Below are 13,089 nucleotides of genomic sequence, written 5' to 3'. Positions count from 1 at the left end.
CAACCAAAATCATTCTATGGCTCTGTGAAACTGTTGATAAACTAGAGTTCTTCATTGATTGTCTAGTTTAGGGGATTTCATAAAAGTGTCGAAATATTTTGCAGACTCATACCAAAAGCAATTCATATGTCATGCCGCATGTGTGGAGCACCTCATGCTGGAGCAGGAGATTGAACCTGGTTTTCATAGAGCTAAACTCACCACCTTGACCTACTTACTTGTTTATCTAAGCTCTCTGATTAATTTGAATTCATTTGAAGTATTAACTGATTCACTGGAATTATTTGAAAGTAATGATTTATTCAGAAATATGACCATAAGAAAAGTAAATAGCAGATTGCAACAACTGTACAGTACAAAGAAAGGGAGAGCAAATTCGATCTGCTGTGAAGAGTCTGAGTTTAACTGTATTGGCTGGAGTTAAATTTGGGGAAAATATAATAAATATGATGATAGAGCATCTGATGTTTTTCTGGGAAATAACTAGTCAGAAAACCTCTCAGTCTTCCACCCTCACAAATAATTTAAATTCCATCGTTCCTTGGGGTTTTAAAATGACTTCCAGTATGTTTAAAAGGGGCTGTTGACTAGAGATGAGTAAGCAACCCTTCTCTTGAGATAGAATAGATTCTTTGGCTGGCAGCCCCTAATTCATTTGTCTTGCTATCAGTAACAGTGGAAGTATCTTTCTTTTTTGAATCAAATCTTCATAGCAGTGAACTCAAAAATCAATCATGTGATACCCACTAACAGCTTGTTTGCTTATTAATGTAATTGTGCGCTCTGAGAACACTCAATTTTCAGCATTTTTAAATTTCTGCGGTTATTTTTACAATTATTGCTTCAGACTTCAAGACTGTGTAAATCAGTCAGTGCATTGCTCTGTCCCTCATGTTCAGACTAGTCCCTATTTCCCTTCAAATCACTAAAAGCCCTCTTACCCAATGCCTTTCACTGTGCACGCTGACAACAAATCCATGGAGTAATTCCAAGTCCCGATTTTGAGAGAAACATTTTATTTCCCCTAATTACCTCTATATAAAAATGCACTTAACTATCCTCTTATCTTGGAGTAAAGCCCCATTTTCAATCTCTTAATTTATTGTGCTTTACCCTGTTAGTTTCCAAGCCCTGAATTCATGAAAAAGTTTCACGGTTCTCTTGGAGTTGTAGCGATTTTTATCACCTTATACCCTGTGCCATTTCCTCCTTATCTTTTGTCTCACTGTCTCTTGATCCTCATTTTTACATTTCATAAAAACCTACTGTGTCTGTTTCTCTTTTGTATTGATCTTAAAGACCTCCCTCTAATGTGATGATTGTAATAAATGAGACTGTGAAAAGGCTAGGTAGAGGCTGATGAGCAAAGCTGGCAGATCTCCCATCTGTGGGCTTGATCCATTCAAGTTGGTGAAAAATCTCTTACTGATTTTAGTGCAGCAAGGTCAATATCAAATTTCCATGTATCTGTATTTATAACTGTATTTCTGATGGTGAATTTCCCTCCTTTTTAGATAGGAACTATCTTTGTCTGTGTTACCACAGCATCTTGGCAACGGAGACAAATCTGGGTTTAGGATCTCATCTCTGTTGTAATAGAATCATAAAATCATTTAGGTTGGAAAAGACCTTTAAGACCCTTGAGTCTAACCATAACACCACACCTAACATTGCCAAGTCCACCACTAAGTGTGTCCCTTAATACCATGTCTGCCAACATCAAAGACTGGGAAAGAAAAGGGGAAAAGGATTTGGGTGTTACTCATCACCTTGCTGCCACACTGGAAGCAGTGAATTTGCCCACTGCTCAGTTTTATAATTCTTAATTCTGTGAGAAAGAGCAAACACAGCATTGGGATTTATGGGTCAGGACACTTGTCTGGGAGGATGGGAATGAAGTTCCTGTTGTGCTTCAGCAGTGACACTTTCTGGATTATTACATCTGGAAACCAAACTGCTGCACAAGGGGAGTTCTAAAGAGATTGAGGTGACTGTGTACAAATGGGTTTGAGCAAAAAGAGGTGCAGGATCAAGCAGCAGTAGATGCAACCTGATCTTTCTTTCTTGGCTGGTGCTGCTCAGCAGTTTCCTTGATGACTCAGTTACATGGTGAAATCAGCTGTCTGAATCCAAAGGACAAAAATGCCTTTTATAACAAGGGAAGGTTCTGTCTTGGTAATCTGTTCACAAAGTAGAACATTAACCCGCTGAATATCTTACACCCTTAATATAAATGTCATCTTTCTTAGTGTTCAAAGCACAGATTATACACAGAGAAATTTGGGAGGTCTTGCAGAATAGAAAGGAGAACATTTTAGAGCATTAGTTGACTTACAGCATGAGAACATCAACCCAAGCATGTGGGTTCAGCATTTTGTATTTGCTTGGTTATAGTTCTTTTTATATCAGTTGAAGATGACCTATTTTTTCTAGTTGTAAGATTTGACTCTTTAAGGAATGAACCATTCTTGCCAAATGAACAAGACCTTCCTCCTGTTTTAAAAATGTAATTATTTTCATGCATATAACCTGTGTTCAGCTGCTTTAATGAAATAAAACAGACCAACGATTTAGCGTTTTTGGACATCATCTGCAAGTAATACAAAAGCAAAAATAATCCAAATCTCTTGCAAATCCAGTATCTCAGCCTGTTTTTTGAAAGGTGATAGGAAGGTTTGTGATCAAGAAAGAATGTTTTTAAACACATAGGCATGTTAAGAATTTGACTGTCTGAAAGGTGCATCACTGAGCACATGCTCTCTGGCCATGCTGGACGCAGGCAGTGCTCACAAAAGCAGGGACTTTGGTATTTTAAAAGGGATTATTGGCACAGTTCTAGGTGAGCAAAGGCTTTGCCAAAACACTGAAACCTTGCCAAAGCGACACAAAAGACAGGTTCCCAAAGCAGCTCTGTGGATTTCATACCTAATTCCATTGATGCAAATTTTGAAAAAATCACAGAAGGAGATGCCTGGTCTTTGACCTGGAAGGAGCCCCATTGCTGCCCTGATGTCATTCCATGGATTGCCTTAAACACAAGTGCAGCTCTGGCCTTGGGAAGTCAGAGGGGTTCAGTGGTGCAGAGATGTACTCTTATCAGTTTGCAAATCATAAAATAATTTCAGCTGGAAGGGCCTGCCAAGCTTTAGCTTCACAGACAGTAAAATTAAAATTTTCACAATTATTATCTATATTTATAAACTATTTGTCACTGTAGTAATTACATGAATGACACTTGGATTTGATTTAAGAACAGGACTTTTTTTGGAACAGGGGCCCATGTTCATGGCAACCTGTCATTAATTAGTCTAAAAGCCACCAGTGGCTATTATGGAGGAATATAAAGATTTATAAAGAATATAAAGATCCTGGAAGCAATTTTGGGACCTACTAGATTGTCAGCTACTTACTGCATTTATACACAACTTGAGTACTACTGTCATCACAAGAGGAGTTGTTAGAAAATCAGAATATCCCTGTACTTGGTGCTACTGTTTTTATCTTCTAGAGATAATAGTATAAATTATATCTAAAATATAAACATCTATATCAAAAATGTAAACATTAAATAAAATATAAATATTTTATTTAATTTCTGCTATGGTGGCAGTCTTGTGCATTCATCTTTACCTTTAGGTGTTTTTTTCCATTGACCCTTAATCTTCATTGACACATTTTTAGTTCTAAATATTTGCATTTTCTTTAAGTTGAAATTAGTTCTGGCTGTGTCAAGTTCCTTTTGCCTACTGCATGTTTTGCTTACCCATGAAGAATTATAGCTTGCTGCAGCAGAACATTTTGGTACCTTCTCCAGCAGGTTTACTTTTGAATGGAATGCCTGACCCTTAGACATGTCCTGTGGGGACAGGTTCCTGCTGTGTCCCCCATGGTGAGGTCAGTGAGTATTATCCTTCCTCACAGGCTCTTCCTTGTTCTGGTGGTTTTGCATCATGACCTTGCAGAAGAGCTGCTGGCCTCACTGCTACTGCATGCTTATTTGTTCCTGTATGTGTTAAGAATATTTTATTTTAATTTCTGTAGCTTCTGTGAGAGTGTGCTTTCTTCTTAGAGTGTGCTTTTAAGTAAAAGCTTCTCCTCAGTGACTGAGAGTTTAAGTTTCACAGCTTGCCTGTGCCCTGGCCACTGTACAGTGGACATTGGAATCCTTTCTGTTTTCAAATGGATTTGCATTGTGCGTGAAAACTGAATGTAGTCTGTTGCAGAATGGTTTTGGCTCTCTTTTTTAGTAATTACATATCATTATACTGCTGTTTAAATCCAACCTGCCTAAACATTTTATTAGTACTTTACCACTTAATTACCAACTATTGCTGAAAATAGTCCCCATACTGAGACTTATTCCACTTAAGCATCCATACTAATGAAACATAACTCCCCTTTTGAAGGAATATATGACATTCTGTCGTATGTTTTTTCTTGGTTGGTTCTTGAAAGTGAGCCATTTATTTAGTTCTGAGTATCTGAAATATTTAAAGCAGTATATTTTAATGCTTTCTGCATAAAAATCTATAATTATATCAATTAAATTCTCAACAATTATTCACATTATCTGAGCCTTTGTACAACAAGCCACCAAGCTGTAAAGTTTTCAAGATATTTCTAATGCTAAATCAACAATTGTGTTAGCCTTGTAGTGTCACTACATGCGCCATCCTTTGCTGTCCAGCTCTTCTGGTGTGTTCCATAGGTTCCAAGAAGTGTGGAATGGAATGACATGGAGATGCTGTCATTTCCCAGGGAGGTACACTAAGAAAACCAAAAGGGTGTTTGGGTGAAAAGTTAAAGAATCTCCTATTTGTAAATGGATTTTTTAAAAGAGATAATTTTTAATGGAGGAGTGCTGGATATATAAAATAGTGCTCCAGAGAGTTCTGGAGCTCTGCAGGATTTTTGAGAATTAGTGTTATTATGATTATGGAAGATTACTTAGAGCCTTCTGCATACAGGAAAGATGTGTCTTGATTTTCTTCCATAAACTGCAAGCTTAATACTGCACACTGACAATCTTTTACATTTCTCTTTTTTTCCAAAATCTCAGATGGAGGAATTCAGCAGCATGCATGGGGAATTTGCTTTCTAAACTGAAGTTCTGCAAGACTTGGTTCTCTTCTCACACTTCTGTAGGTCAAGTGCAACCCATGGCAGAATCCTTCACAGTGAGTAACACTGATTTATCATAAAGTTATTCTTTGGTCATAGTTCTGTATTTCCAGTCTGTAAGATGATGGAGGGGAATGTGGTGTTTGAAGAGAGAATCTTCCTGCTGCTGTGTTCTTCTGTGGGACATTGCCATCTTTTAAGTGTCCTAGATTCTGGTCAACCATTTGAGCTCACAGTCAGCTCAAATTTATCTCCTTTGGCTCAGATGTGTCTGTGTAATCTGCAGCCCCAGCTGCAGGTGTTAACATCTGGCAGAAAGACAGAGCTGTAGGATGGGGAGAAAATCTTTCTGGCCACTCTAGCAGGGTTTGTCAGGTGTTGTCTCTTAATGCCATAGGTGATGGTTTTATCTAAATGTTGACTTAGACTTTATGAGGGCCATTAGATGGGAGAAAAGACTTTCATGTATTTCTGAAGGGACACTTATTGTGCTTCCACCCTGGACATACTAGGTGCCTATCCAAACTAATTCTTATCTCTGCCATTTCACAGCCTAAGCTTAATCATGGCAGGACAGACTAACAGTAAATGGATGGTACTGGCTGTGAGTTGAGTTCCTGGAGGAGATGACTCTGGCCATGGAGGCCAGTGGGGCCAGATGTGTAAAAAAATCTGCTTTTTGTAGGCATTTGTAGGCTCAAGCACAGCAGAGCTGGCTGTCCTCAGCCATAACTGGGAACTGTAGCTGTTCCCTAATGGGGGCAAGCTGTAAATTCACAGCTGGTCTATAATTACCCTTAACTAACACTCTGAATGTAATGACTGGAGTCTTTTCTTCCCCCTCCTTTCCCTTCCTCCCCAGGTGTCCAATGTGGTTATTTACACCTGTGAGGAGTGAGTAAGAAAGTAGGTATAAAATGCTGTCATTCAGGTTTGGCAGTGTTTAACAACCTTGTAAATGTGTGGTCAAATTTTCAGGTGGATGATTGAGTACTCTTTCAAATATATGTATTTTTTAATCCTCCCCTTTTTAATGCTCTTTTCCCATCCTGAATAGAGTACCTAGAGTGATCATGCACAGTAATGCTTTAGTGGGGGATTTTTTACTATAGGATAGTTTAAAAATTATGTAGGAAATATCGTAATTTCATCAACCACTCCACAGGAACACTGTGAAGTAAAGTAGTGTGCACAGATACTCCTTTGGGAATAGGACAGATGGGTTGAACTGTATTTTCATTAGGAAAATGTACTCATTTTTTATCTGTGCAAGTATTAAATATTACCAATTCTAATGCTCTTGTGAAGCCCTTCAGTATTCAGTCTTGTCAGGGTTATCACTGGGATTTTGGTCAGAGTGTGGATTTTAGGGCTGCACTGGTAAGTGCTCATGAACCTCTTTCTTATTTGTTTGCTGTTTACTTAAGTGTTTGTCCTAATTTAAAATTTGAGAAATTCTGTAAAGTTGGAAGAAAATTGAGATAGTTGCCTGTATTAGTGGTTTAAAAGTTTCAGTAATTTTTTGCATTTTTCTGATGTACTTTCATTCTGTTAGTAAGAAGAATGTTCTCTGAGTGAGGGTTAAATGTCTGACTCCTGCCTTGATTCCCTCCCTGCCTGCTGACTCACCATTTCATTGGCACACAGCCATGGTGCAGTTATGGAGTATGTTTACCAAGTGCTTGAATCACAAATGGAGAGCTATTGGATTTTCTCATACTTGAAATGGTTGAGAAAAGTTTTAGCCTTTCAAATCAGCCACATTGCAGACTGTTCCTTTAAAGCTCAGTTTTAATTTTTGAATATATTTTCAGATGAAAAGCATTTATTTAAAAAGCATCATTTAGAAGGAGACAGTGTCTTTGTGCTCTAACTAGTTGCAACCATATATGGAAGGTGAGTCCTACCAGGTCTAACTGCTTTGGGATATCCTTTCCAACTGGCATCACATTAGCATCCAGGAAAATAAGTCTGCTTCATCCTGCTACATGTAAATACATGAAGAATAAAATGTGCTGTTTTTCTGGTCTGATGAAGGCAGCTGCTGGGGGTGGGATGGGCGTTATCAGCCCCATGTCTGGGGCTTTTGTCAGATGCCCTGGCCATTGGGCTTAAGGAGCTTGTGGGTTGCTTTATAGTTAATAAATTATGTGGCTTCAGACCTCATTCTGGGAGCATCCCTATGCAAAGGAGTGATAAAAGGTTATTCCATGAAAACTCAGGGTTGGACTACTGATCTCAGTTAGGCTTGCTCTAGAAATAAAGGGAAACTCTGGAGCCCATGGTCCAACCAGTGGGATGCTGCTGCCAGCCATCAAATCTGTGCTCATCTGCCCTTTGGAGCAGGAGCATCCTGCAGCAGCACAGCCACCAGGAGTTTGGAGTTCTTATTTTGAGTCCAATGGGCAAGAGGTAGACTTTAAGGGAATTGTTTATTAGTCTGGGCCCCTGACAAAGTTGCTGCAGCTGCATACAAAATAAACAAGTGAGAGGCTAAAATAATTAGACCTGGGAAGAGTTTAATGTGAATTCCTGTATTCCTGAATTCCTGTATAATTTAATGCAAGTAAATATCCCAGAGCCTGGTGGGCAGCATATGGAGTAACCAGGCATTGGGAAGGACAGCAGTAGGAAATTGGAGTAATCTTTTTGGACTAATAGATAGTGTAATACTTATTTACAGACACATCAGAAACACATTTCTGGATGACTGTGAATAACTTATTTCTAGATGACAGTAATTAACTCAGTTCTAACGAGTCAAGATTGCTGCTTAGTGTTTAAATAATTTTTCAATCTAGAAACTCCAGTGTCAGATGAAGCTTTTTATTTCATCTTAGGAAGCAGCAGCAGTTCAACAGCCCTTGTTTCAAACATGACTCCTGGTTGCAAAGAGCATTTTCACATTTCTCTTTACAGTTGTTCACCAGTATATTGTTGTCTATGACCAATGTATAAAATCAGTTTCACAGATGTGTTACACAATCATCCAGAATTTAAGTTAGTAAATATGACTGAGGAGTTGAGGAAGGTTAAAACAAAGCAGGGCATGACTTTCTACTAAGGAGTCAACAATAACATTGAAACTGTTGAAATCTATACAACATTTCACAGACACTGCTGTTAAATTTTCAAGTAATGGAACTCCTCCTCCAAAGCTAATTATCTCATAAGAGCACTTTATCTTTTGAAGATATGGCTACAAGATATTCCTGTACCATTACTGGGAAGGAGTTTGCTGTGGTATATGTCAGCCACTGGGGTTTCTTTAGAAGCAAGTGAAGCCAGGAGGAGGATCTCCATTGATGCTGGTGGCTCTTGACTTGGAACCATGGGGTTTGTCAAGTGACACCAGTGTCATGAAGTGATAAGGAAAGGTAATACAGTCCAACATAGAATATTTAAAGTTACTAAATACAAAATGTTTTATTTTCTCAAAATGAAAATTGCCTTCTTTCTCCCATAGTGCTCTTAACTGTTCCAGATGAAAATTACTGAGTCACCAGATGGACTTAATAATTGGAATTTAACAAAGTTTTTAGCAGTTCTATTTTTATTATATATCTGTAATGAGCAAATTTGTAAAACCAAGGAAAGAGTATAAATTAAAGCAAAGTGGTGCTAACAGAGTTCAAATGGTTTGAATTCTAGAGGGGGTTGTTAGTCTGGCTTTCTTAGTAATCTGAAACTCTCCACGCTGTGACTGGAGATTGGTTTTGAGGTTAAGTCAGAGTTGTGAAAAGATGCATTATGTTTGATTAAATTTTACTTCTGAGAGGGTTTCATGACAAATGAGACATGCAAGGAAAAGTGATTTCCTGAAGTTAATATGTCCAGAATCAAACCTGACTTTTTCCTTTGCAACCAAACTGCCCCCTAGACCAACTTTTGACAATTGTTTTGCTTTGAACTCCTCCTCTTGTTTTTCTGGTTTTTTCACATGCTGTCATTTGCTTTCAGAACCTCTCCTTGTTCTTGCCATATGCAATATTGTTTCTGTTACTCAAAATGAGAAGTGGCACATCTTAGTGTATAGAGAGTTTTGTACTGTTTTTATACCTTAATTTGGATTAATACTTTCCTGTTCTTTTATACATGCAATTACTTCTTTAGATCTACTTAACAGATTTCTCTTCCATGTAATTTGTGTATTCATTTGCTGCAACAAGGACTGACATTTGAAAAAGCTTGAAACCCCTCTCCTCCAATATCTGGATGAAGTTTTTAATTTTAAAGAATTTTGCTTTCTTTTAAAAATTAGTTATTTAAAATGAAATTCACAAGGTGACAATTTGTGTCAAAACAAAACTAAACTTATCGATAAAACTGTTAAGATGGGGAAAGGTGTCACCCCCTGTTCATCATGTGCATGTTGCTCACAGTCCATTGGATGCTACAGTAAGTTAATTCCTGACAAGAATCACTGTAATAAATGGATTTGTTGATAGTGAAGCAAGACTAAATTGCTCAATCCTCTGCTCTAAATAGCTGACCATGGTTTTTACTAACAGTGTCAGTCAGTTTAAAGCCAACAAATAAATTGCCAGAACATAATTGTTTCCTTTGAGTGAAGTGTAGGTAATTTTTTCAGACCTTGCTAGATAGCTGGGTTGGCTAACCCTGGTTCCCTGTAAAAATATCCTTCTTTTTCTGCCCCAGGCAGAAGTAATTTACAGTTACTCTTCTAATCGCAGGAGAGACACAATTGCAAACAGTATTTGTGGATGCTATGGGCAGAGAATCCCCTGGTACACAAGAGCCCCTGGCAAGAGTGTTGTCTGGAGCCATGTGTGGGTCCACAAGCTGATCTACCTCCTGCACCAGGCTGGGGCTGGGCTGAATCTTGGTCCTCCTGGCAAACACCACTTCAAAATCAAATTCCCTCATGTGGAGACAAAATCCTGCCTGGAGCAGCTGGTTCTGGGCAGGAATGCTTTAGGTGCTGTGCATATATCAAGTAGTGGAAGTGATAATGGTGTCCTAGAAGTGCTTTTGTTACACAGTTCTTGCTGGTTTTTTTTTGGACTTGATCAAGAAATGGTAATTGAAATGGATCATAATTGATTTCAGAGAGTTCTTAATGCAGTGTCTCTTGGTGCCCTGGGTTTTGCCATTTGAAAAAAATTAATTTTCTTTTGAAAAGCCCGCTGTGTGCCTGGTCTCTTTGGAAAGGCAGGAGCCTGTGAGTAGTATTATCATATATAATGATACCACTTATCACATTCATTCTGATTATGTAAAACTGAAAATCACTGCAGTGAAATGAAGTTTCAATGTTTTTATTCAAAGCAGCTTCTCACAATGTATAAATACTGCATATTAACACACATGAAAAATACAACTTCTAAGGCACCCAGAAATGTGTCCATACACTAGTTACAGGACCATCAACAAATAAATTGTGTACAATTTGATCTAGACAGTCAATATTTGATATATCAGAAGATACAAGTCCCTCAGTACTGTACCAGTTTCAGAAAATATTTACAACACTGTGATATAGGGGTGCCTGTACCCTTATAATATTATAATATGTACTCATCATTACAAATATTAGAAACTGTTTTAGTCTGTTCCATGGCATTCTGACAAAATAACTTAAGGGCCTAATTTGCAAAGTTCTACAATTAATTATTTGTGCAAGTTCTGAAAATAAATTTACATTGACATAACTTGTGAATTTTTGGTTCTTTGCTTCATCTCAGAGGTTTGGTAATAAGCCTTACCAATAGACATGCCATCCCAGCTGAACATCACTCCTTTCCCAATAGCTCAGTGGATACATCTTTCCCCCTTACACCTGACATGGATGAGGATGCAGTGTTTGAAGCAGAGACTGTTTGATCTTCGGTACAAATGTCAAACTAGTTCACTGGCAAAGGAACTAATGAAATTCTTTGGTCCTTTGTTTTTTATGGAAGGCATAACATCTTTATTCACTAAAAATCAAAATCCTGTCTGTGAGCAAGCAAGCTAGTGAATGACTTTCAGTGTAGTATTTAAAATAGCAGTAAAGAGATTTAATATGGCTTAAAACATACGGTTAATTGGGCAGACACAGATAACACATCGAGGATAGCCAGTACCCAAATGTACTATGATAAGATTGTCTATAAGTCTCTTATGTAAACTTCTTTAGTGTCTCCTAAAGAGTGCTGGCTTTAGCCAGATTTGACTTTTATAGACCCAGCCACACAAAGCCTGAGATTAAACTACCATGGTTGGGAGCACAAATGCACAGTTTATATATAACAAAGCCCATGCTGACAAGTCTACCTCTGTTGTTCAAAAGAAACAACCCGTATTATCCTTTTCACAAGAAAAACTTAAGGCCCTGTACTCTGATTTGCTAACTTTCTTACAGCAATTATTTGGGGAAGTCCTTAGTACTGCATAAGCAATTATGCAGCTTTAAAGATTTCTTGTACCTAATGGTAAGGCTTATTCACAAATGCAATGCATTTATAAATTATATTTAAAACTGTAAAGGCTGGCAAAATAATTAAAAAACCCAAAACCAAAAATAAAACAAACCCCAACCAAAATTGTTTGTTCATCCCTAACATTAAAAGAGCATTTTATTCTAATGAAAAACTATTGGCACAAAACCATTATATTATAGATTAAAAGAACAGTTCATAGTAGTGAAAAAGATTGCCTAAAACGCATACCCTAACCTACCACAGAAATATAAAAGTTTATATTTTGAAAATATATACTGTATTAAAGTTTGTAAGCTTATTTATTTAAACAGAAATGTACTGAAATAGTAAACTAAGCAACACTTATCTACAGCAAAAATATACATGCAGGACAACACAAAATAAATTGCTCACCTTTAATATCTACAAATGCAAAACTGTAGAATTTTAAAGATTGTACAAAACAATTTACACAAGAATAAAATAACATACTTAAACAACCAATTGCATTTTTAATCTTAAATACTGTGAATATTAGTAAAGGTACCCAGACTAATATGTACAGTATATCTAGATATCTGAATACCTAGTAAGGATAGAAACACAAGAGAAAATTCAGATTCTGATATTTAAATACTGGAAAAGAAGGTTTCAACGTTGTTATTACTCTTTTTTGAAGGGAAAATAGATTCCATGAAAACTAGATTGTAACAGTATAGATATGAATAATTAAAAATGTTAACTATGGTTAGCGCTTGCTAGAATGGAAAAATAATTATAGAAAATGTATTTCAACTATTCCTTTGTCATAAAAAATGCTAAGATACAGATATATCTGAAAGTTCAGATGAAATGGTGCAGTTTAAAAGATCCAACAACGTATGATTCTTCTCTGTTTGCAAATCTCATTCGGAATGCATTCCTTCACATTGCTGAGAAATCTTACTATATTTACCTACAAAAACTAAGCATAGTATTGAAATAAACTTCCTAATATCTTATTAACACATGACTAGGAGTTATGGCTCTCTGGATGGGAATAAAGGAAATAAAGGAAATTGAGGAATCGTGGTACTTTTTCCATTGCCTTTTTTTGTTTTTCTGAAGGTGTATGCTGGAGGCCTGATTGTGCAAACTCGTGCATGTGTGTGTCTGTGTGTGTGTGTCTGTGTTTCTGTGTGTGTCTGTGTGTGTGTCTGTGTGTGTGGTTTTCACTTGGGTCATCCCTCTTTTTCCAGGTGACTCCGTGTGCACCTGCCCTGCCGGGGGCCCAGGGCCTCGATCCAACACGCCCCACGGCACTGCTGGCAGGTCGTGGACAAAAACAAGGGTTGGTATAAAGCAAGTGGTGCATCCATCACTTCAAATAGTTATTGAAAGAGTTCTCTTTCAGTCATTTTAAAATAAGCTAATGGTTTCAATAAGTTTCTTTTAAAAAACATTTTAAACAGACTAATTAGAAGACAGATTCTGTCTTTTTAATGAAGAATTTCCATGAGAACTTTTGCATTTAGGGTAATGATTTCCTTAAAATTCAGTGGTACAA

At 37.3% G+C, this 13,089-nt stretch overlaps 1 long non-coding RNA gene across 1 annotated transcript in view; it reads left to right on the top strand.

The window, feature by feature from the left end:
• LOC146766443 (uncharacterized) overlaps positions 1–13,089 on the top strand; it is a 55,156-nt gene that overhangs the window by 27,059 nt on the left and 15,008 nt on the right. The window contains exon 2 of the long non-coding RNA XR_014957982.1: positions 5,060–5,177. This is a non-coding gene — a long non-coding RNA (uncharacterized LOC146766443). The remainder of the gene's footprint in view (positions 1–5,059; positions 5,178–13,089) is intronic.

Source organism: Lonchura striata, chromosome 11, assembly GCF_050655825.1.
Source record: "Lonchura striata isolate lonStrDom1 chromosome 11, ASM5065582v1, whole genome shotgun sequence".
NCBI classification, from domain to species: Eukaryota; Metazoa; Chordata; class Aves; order Passeriformes; family Estrildidae; genus Lonchura; species Lonchura striata.
The sequence above is the reverse complement of the archived record's forward strand: the minus strand, read 5'-3'. Positions and strand labels throughout refer to the sequence as shown.